Here is a 7,894-nt window from a genome sequence, read left to right on the forward strand (position 1 = left end):
AACAGCTATAATTAAACAGAGCAATCTGTCAAGGAAGATAGCTGCTCTTGTTAATTCTATAAACCACCATGTTGGCTTTTCCTATTGTGCTCTGTGGCTGACACACACATTTGAAAGCTTTTTGCCAAAGCAAACTGCCAGGGGATAAAACTCTAAACAAGCATCCTGTGGAATGAACCTGAAGATGCTGGTGAACTAAAGCATCGCCTCACTATTTTCAGTTTTGCAACGGACTGTCCTTAGGCAAATACAGTAGTGTTTATAAGTAAAAGTTAAAATAAAAATAAAAATAAAATAAAATAAAATAAACAACAGAGGTCCTGGCATAATGTTTTTGTTTTCTGTAACTGAATCTCATAATAGATCTGTTGGAAGTTACTCTTTTATAATACTAGGGACAGATGCTTTAGCAGTTTGTTTTCTTGAAAACTATTATCAGATAAGTCAAATTATGTTGTTAAATGAACACTTCCTATTCTTACATGCTCTCTCAGCTTCCCTTCCTAATAGATTGCAGCTCTCACCACTAGTTCATTTTGGTCAGGCAGCTTCTCCATATCTCCTCCATGAGAACCAGTTTATATGAAATATAGAAATAGTTCAATCTAGTAATAGGACCAATTTTATGTGCATATTTCTTAACACATAGCAAATCACTATGCACCACAGTTACTGTGAAATGTTTGTGTTTGGTTTGGGTGCGCAACCAGCAGTGGAAATCAGAAAGAACATAAATCTCTCCAAGTAAGAAAACTTGTAAGAATTCACACAATAAATTGCTGAGTTGAGTTTGCAATTAGTGATTTTATAATATGCCCATGTTTTTGAATGAAGTTTTCACAAATAAAATGAGAATTATAAAATCTACCTCTTTCTGAATTCACAGTTTGAAGATTATGGATTTATTATTCCTATTAATTTACAAAGGTTGAGTTCATCTCCATTGCCATTTTCCCTTTTGTCCTTCCTTTTCTGTGGTACTTAAGCTTCTATGTGATGACAAGTAGAGAATCATTCAGTCTCCCTCTCTCCTTCTATCATTGTTTTCCATCCAGCTCTTTGTTAATTTCTGACTTCCTTTATTTTTGACCATCTTTAAAATAAGGGTAAACAGGCAATTATTGGATATAGAAAGACATTCCACATCTCTTGAAAGATTAGAACTTGCAAGCAGAAACTCCATGCATTTCTCTTTATCTGTGCAAAAAATTTTGATCAATTTCTGTGAAAAACCAGACATTCTTTGCCTTGTCCCATTTTAGAGACATCATCTTATGAAAAACCATATTATTAAAGATATTCCTTTATAGGAAAAGAAAATTCGCCCTCTAAATAAAATATATGTATTTCATACATTTTCACTAGCAATGTAACTGGACAGAAAAATCAATTTTAATGAACATTTTCTGGGCATTTCTGGGTCATTTTGACTGCACTTCGGTTGTATGAGCTGGAAAGAAATGCTGGCAGACACAAAGTGACACATAAATTCATTTTCCATAAATAATTTTAGAAATGCTGAATAAACTTTCATCTTTAGTAAGATAAATCCTCCATAAAACAATTTTATACTATCTGATATCCTGAGTGTCCAAGTAATAGATTTGTATGAGTAGTAAGTGGCTTATTAGTTATGTCACTATGCACTTTAATGTTTCTTAAGTATTCCAGATGAAAAGAAAGTTTTTAGATAAATTTCTCCAGAGGGGAAAAAAATATGTAGAAAACTCAAAAATTGTGTGTATACAGCATCCATTTAAAATCCAAACTTGAGCATCTTACATTGCTCTCTATGACCTTTTGAACAAAACACCAGAAGTAAGGACACCGCAGCATTCAAAACTGTAATCAGTCCAAATGGTTTACTTGTTTTTACATATTTTCAAATATGTTTCAATTTGTTTTCATCACTTTTAGACAAGATTTTCTTTCATTACTCCAATTTATGATCATTAGTATGTTATTAATCACTTAGCACTAGTCTTTCACCTCATGGTAACCACAAAGCAAAAAACTACTGTAGATACATAGAAGAGAAAGGGAAGGGGATTAAAAAAAAATACTGTTCTGAAAAATCATCAGTTGACAAAGGAAGGCAGCAAGAGAGGAAGGAAGGAATAAGGGAACTACAAAACAGCCAGAAAACAATCAGATGGCATTGGTAAGTTTTTTTTTTTAATGTTTATTTATTTTTGATAGAGAGAGAGAGAGAGACAGACAGACAGACAGACAGACAGTGGGGAAGGGGCAGACAGCGAGGGAGACAGAATCCAAGCAAGCTCCAGGCTCCCAGCTGTCAGCTCAGAGACTGAACTTGCGAACCTTGAGATCATGATCTGAGCTAAAGTTGGAGGCATAACCAACTGAGCCACCCAGACGCCCCTAGTAAGTTCTTACCTATTAATAATTGCTTCAAATTTGAATGGTTAAATTATCCAATCAAAAGACATAGTATGGCTGCATTGATTTAAAAAAGCAAAACAAAAACAACATCCAACTATATAGTGCCTACAGAATACTCATTTCAATTTCAAGGACACATGTAGGCTCAATGTGAAGGGATGGAAAAAGACATTCCATTCAAGTGAAAACCAAAAGAGAGCAGGGATAGCTATACTTATATCAGACAAAATGGCCTTTAACTGAAAAAAATGAAATAAGAGATAAGGAAGACAATTATATAATAATAAAGAGGTTAATTCATGAAGAGGACATACAATCATAAACATATATTTGCACCCAACATTGGAGCAGCTAAATATGTTAAGCAAATACTCAGAGTTCTGAAGGGAAAAATAGAAAATATAATAATAGTAGGGGGTTTCAATACTTCGCTTTCAACAGTGGATAAATCATCCAGGCAGAAAACCAGTAAGGAAATATAGGACTTGAACTATACTTTTTATTATTATTATTATTATTATTATTATTATTATTATTATTATCTTAGCAAGCACTATGCCCAACGTGAGGCTTGAACTCACAGACCCGAGATCAAGAGTCGCATGCTCTACTGACTGAGCCAGCCAGGCACCCTTATGAACTATACTTTAGGCCAACTGGACCTAACAGATGCGTATAAAATATTACATCCCAAAGCAACAAACTACATAGTTTTCTCAAGCACACATGGAACTTCTCCAGGATATATCATATGTTAGATCACAAAACCTGTCTTAGCAAATTTAAGAAGATTGAAATCATGCCAGGTATCTTTTCTGACCACAAATGATATAAAACTAGAAATCAGATAACAGGAATAAACATAAAAAATTCATAAATATGTGGAAATTAAATACACTCTTAAACAACCAAAGAGTCAAGGAAGAAATCAAAAGGGAAATCAGAACATATCTTGAAATGAATGTGAGTGGAAACACAACATACCAAAACTTACAGAATGCACAAAAGCATTCTAATAGGGAAATTTATAGCAATAAATGTCTACATTAAGGAAAAAAAACTCAAGGAACTAGAAAAGTTAAGAATTAATTCCTGGAGGAACTAGAAAAAAAGACAAACTAATTTGAAATTTAGCAGATGGAAGGAAATAACAAAGTTCAGAAGAGAAATAATTAAAATAGAAACCAGAAAAAAACAACAGAAAAGATCAATAAAACTTAGAGCTGGTTCTTTGAAAATATGAACAAAACTAACCAATCTTTATTAGCCAAGCTAACAAAGAAAAAGAGAAGGAAGACTCAGAACAAAAATCAGAAAGAAAAAAAAAGAAGAGATATTACAACTAGCAAAAATTACAAGGATCTTGAGACTACTCTGAATAAATATATGCCAATAAGTTGGATAACCGACAAGAAATAGACAAATTTCTAGAAACATATAACATACCAAGACTGACTTATGAAGAAATAGGAAATGTGAACAGACCAAAAAATGAATAAGGAGATTAAATTAGAGTAAAAAAAAACTTTCAAACAAAGTAAAGCCTAGGACCAGATAATTTTTCACTGGTGAATTCTACCAAAAATGTAAAAAAGAACACAGTTTTTTATAAATCCTTCTAAAAAGTTGAAGATGACAAAACACTTCGAAACTCATTTTATGAAGCCAGCATTATTGTACTACTAAAGTCAAATAAGGACACTACAAGAAAAGTAAAGTGCAGAACAATAGTCTTAATGAAATAGGTGCAAATATTCTCAGTAAAATATTAGCAAAGTAAAAACCAAGATGGTTCAACATATACAAATATGATATACCACATTAATAGAATGGAAGATAAGAATCATATAGTTATCTCAAAAGATTCAGGAAAAGCATTTGACAAAACACAACATCTTTTCATGCCAAAAAAAAATCAGCAAATTGGATATAGAAAGGAACGTATGTCAACACAGTGAAGGACATACACAACAAACCCACAGCTAACATACTCAACAGTGAAAAGTAAAAATCATTTCCTTTGGATCAGGAACAAGAAAAGGGTGCCCACTCTCACCACTCTTATTCAACATAGTACTGAGGTATTAGCTAAAGCAATCAGGTGAGAAAGAAATAAAAACCACCCAAATCAGAAAGGAAGAAGTAAAACTGTCATTATTTGCAGCTGATATGATATTATATATGAAACATCCTGAAGGCTCAACCAAAAACTGTTGGAACTAATTAAAATTCCATGAAGTTGCAAGATATAAAATCAACATAGTGTTACTATACATTAACAATGAAACATCTTGAAAAGAAATAAAGAAAACTTTTGCATCACAATAGCATCAAAACAACAAAATACTTCAGAATAAACTTAATCAAAGACATGAAAGATGTATACAATGAAAACTACAAGGTTTTGCTGAAAGAAATTGAAGAAGATACAAATGGAAAAGGTAGCCCATGTTAATGGATTGGAAGAATTAATATTGTTAAAATGCATTTACTACCCAAAGCCATATACAGATTCAATGTAATCCTTATCAAAATTCCAATGGCATTTTTCACAGAAATAGGAAAAACAATCCTAAAGTTTGTATCAAACAAAAGACCTTGGACAACCAAACAATTTTGAGAAAGAACTAAGCTGGATGTATAAAACTTCTTGATTTCAAAATGTACTACAAAGCTATAGTAATCACAACAGTATGGCACTGGCATAGAAACAAACACATAGACCGATAGAACAGAATCAAGAGCCCATAAATAAACCCTCCATACATGTTCAATTAATATTTGACAAGGGAACCAAGAACACACAATGGGGAAAGGATAGTCTCTTCAATAAATGTTTCTGGAAAGACTGGATATACACATGCAAAAGAATGAAATTAGACTGCTATCTCACTATACTCACAAAATTTAACTTGAAATGGATTAAAGATTTAAATATAAGACTTGATATTTTAAAACTCTTAGAAGAATTATAGAGAAAAAGCCTTTTGACATTGGTCTTGGCAATGACTTTTTAGATGTGGCACCAAATGCACAAATCACAAAGGCAAAATTAAAGAAATACATCTAATAAAAATCTACACAGCAAAAGAAACCATCAACAAAATGAAATGTCAACTTAAGTAATGGCAGAAAATGTTCTCAAACCATGTATCTGGTAGGGGGTAAAATTCAAAATATATAAGAAACTCATAGAACTCAATAGCAGAAAACCAAGCAATCCAATTAAAAAATGGGCAGATGAATAGACATTTTTTTTTCAGAGAAGACCTACAAATGGTCAACAGGTTCATGAAAAGATACTCAATATTACTAATCATCAGGGAAATGCAAATCAAAGCCATAATGAGCTATCACCTCACACCTGTTAGAATGGCTGTTTTCAAAAAGACAAGAGATAAGTTTGATGAGGATATGAGGAAAAGGGAACCCTTGTGCACTGTTGGTTGGAATGTAAATTGTTCAGCCACTATGGAAAACAATATAGAGGTTCCACAAAAAATTAAAAATAGAACTATTACCTGATCCACCAATCCCACTTCTCAGTGTATATCCAAAGGAAATAACATCAGAATCTTGAAGAGATGTTTGCTCCCCCATGTTGATTGCAGCATAATTCACAATAGTCAAGACATAGAAACAACCTACATGTCTTCTATGAATGGATGGATAAAGATGTGGTATACATACATACATACATACACAAAGGAATATTATTCAGCCATAAAAAGGGAATCCCGCCATTTGCAAAACTATGAAAGGAAATTAAAGTCATTTTGCTAAGTGAATTAAGTCAGATAGAAAGAAGAGAAATACTGTATCATCTCACTTATATGTGGATTAAAAAAAAAAAAGAAAAAGAAGGTAAAAAAAAAGCCAAACTCAAAGAAACAGAGGAGAATAGTGGTTGCCAGAGGCTAGGGGAGAGGGGACGGTAGATAGGGCGATGTTGGTCAAAATGTACACATTTCCACTTAAAGAGATGAACAAATTCTGGGGATCCAATGTACAGCCTGATGACTGTAGTTAACAATACTATATTAAATGCTTGAAAGTTGCTAAAAGAGTAGATTTTAAATATATATATACACACACACAATGGAAATTATTTGATGTGATGGAGTTTTTAACTAATCCTATTCTGGAATAATTTCACAGTAGATACATATATCAAATTGTCAAGTTGCAGACCTTTACACATATTATATGTCAATTTTATCTCAATATAGCTAAAAGAAAAAAATTAAATAAAAAATGAAATAACCAGCTAAAGCAATCTTTGATACGTTCACTTAAAAAAAAAAACTGGGGCACCTAAGTCGCTCAGTCAGTTAAGTGTCCAACTTTGGTTCAGGTCATGATCTCACGGTTCATGAGTTTGAGCCCTGTGTCAGCTCTGTACTGACAGCTCACAGCCTGGAGCTACTTCAGATTCTGTGTCTCCCTCTGTCTCTACCCCTCCCCCAATCACGCTCTGTCTGTCTGTCTCAAAAATAAATAAACATTAAACAATTAAAAAAACCCTATTCTTTTTAAACTTAAGTTATCAGGGTGAAACGTCAAAGGATGGATAAAAAGGCTGTTGGACCAACTGGGAAGATTTGACACTTAAGAACACAAGTATCTTGAGGAATTTAGGCAATTGTTAATTTTCCAACTGTTTTTTCCAATTCTTGAATTTTTGTATGAATAAAAGGAATACTAGGGAAAATGGTCTGTTTCACTAGTTTATGTCATATGCCTAATCCCAGACTTGTATGGAAAGGCATCTAAAGTACGGAGTTACAATAGCTCTACAAAAGGAAATTAGAAACAAAGTGTAATGTAAGGAATCTGGAGTGAATGCTGTATGACCAAATTATTAATAGCAGCATCCATCAACAAATATTCCCAATATTCTGTTTTGTGGTGTTGAGCTTACAAATGTTAGATTAATATACTTAAAAAAAAACAACAACCCTTTTGTTTGTAAGGGTGAGAAATCTTTTTATGTTCATTTCTCTATTGGTAGAGAATTAAGCATAGAGAAGACACTCTTTCACATTACCCTCAACAAGAATCAGCAAAATACTCTCCAGAATGCTTTGGTTGTATGTAGAGTGTTTTACGATTTACAAAACATTTAACATCTATCATTTTATTTAAATATCAATACAACCATAAACTTAAGAGTAAAGGCATTGTTTTTCTCATTTTATAGATGAAAATGACTTGGAAATCAGCAAAACACATTAGGTGTAGAAAGGGCAAACTAATAGGTAGAAAAAAATACCAAATCCTTTGCACAGCACTAGGGAAAAAGTAGCATAGCAACTGGGGCTGCATCACTGGGCACTCTATGAGCAGCTGACATACTGTGTGTTTGCATGTACTGAACTGTTGATGCAAAGACAAATCACAGCTGAATAGAAACTTTTAGGGTGGTTTAGCAAAACATCAGGACTTTATTTATATATTTTTAAATGTTTATTTATTTATTTTGAGAGAGAGA

Source organism: Prionailurus viverrinus, chromosome B3 (assembly GCF_022837055.1).
Source record: "Prionailurus viverrinus isolate Anna chromosome B3, UM_Priviv_1.0, whole genome shotgun sequence".
NCBI lineage: Eukaryota > Metazoa > Chordata > Mammalia > Carnivora > Felidae > Prionailurus > Prionailurus viverrinus.